The sequence below is a fragment of the Myotis davidii genome, unplaced genomic scaffold, assembly GCF_000327345.1.
Source record: "Myotis davidii unplaced genomic scaffold, ASM32734v1 scaffold149, whole genome shotgun sequence".
In the NCBI taxonomy this organism is placed as follows: Eukaryota; Metazoa; Chordata; class Mammalia; order Chiroptera; family Vespertilionidae; genus Myotis; species Myotis davidii.
Window position 1 is genome coordinate 4,036,691 of NW_006352194.1, and position 523 is coordinate 4,037,213.

Consider the following 523-nt stretch of genomic DNA (forward strand, 5'->3'; position numbering starts at 1 on the left):
CTGGTTCTCACTTTTCCCATTTGCTAAATGCATTCCTTACCTTCATAGATTCTGAGGCCTCAACAATGAAATAGCTTTGGAGCATTTGCAGCACCGTGCCTGGTATGTAATGTTTTTAGGGTGACCTTGGGTGAGTCACTTCATTTTCTGAAGCCTCCGTTTTCTCCATCTGAGGATGGAGTTAATACACTCACATCGCGGGGATGGAAACTTGCTGTGTTGTGGGGTCTGGGGTCTGCCCTTTAGTCTCTTGGCTTCCTCGGGGGTGGGGATGGGGGTGGGGTGAGTGGGTCGCATCGCACCCGGCGGTAAGGACTGAGAGATCGCGGGCGCCATCAGCAGGGCTCGGGCACAGAGCGGGGCCCGGGGTGAGCAAGGACGCGGTTTCCTGGCTGCGCTCCCGGGGAAGGAGGTTTGCGCTGGGTCCCCTCCCTCGGCTGGTCCTGCTCAGGAAATGCGGAGAGAAAGCCAGGAACCAGGCCTGCCAGGCCCGCGGCCCCTCCGCGCCGTCCTCCTCCCCCGG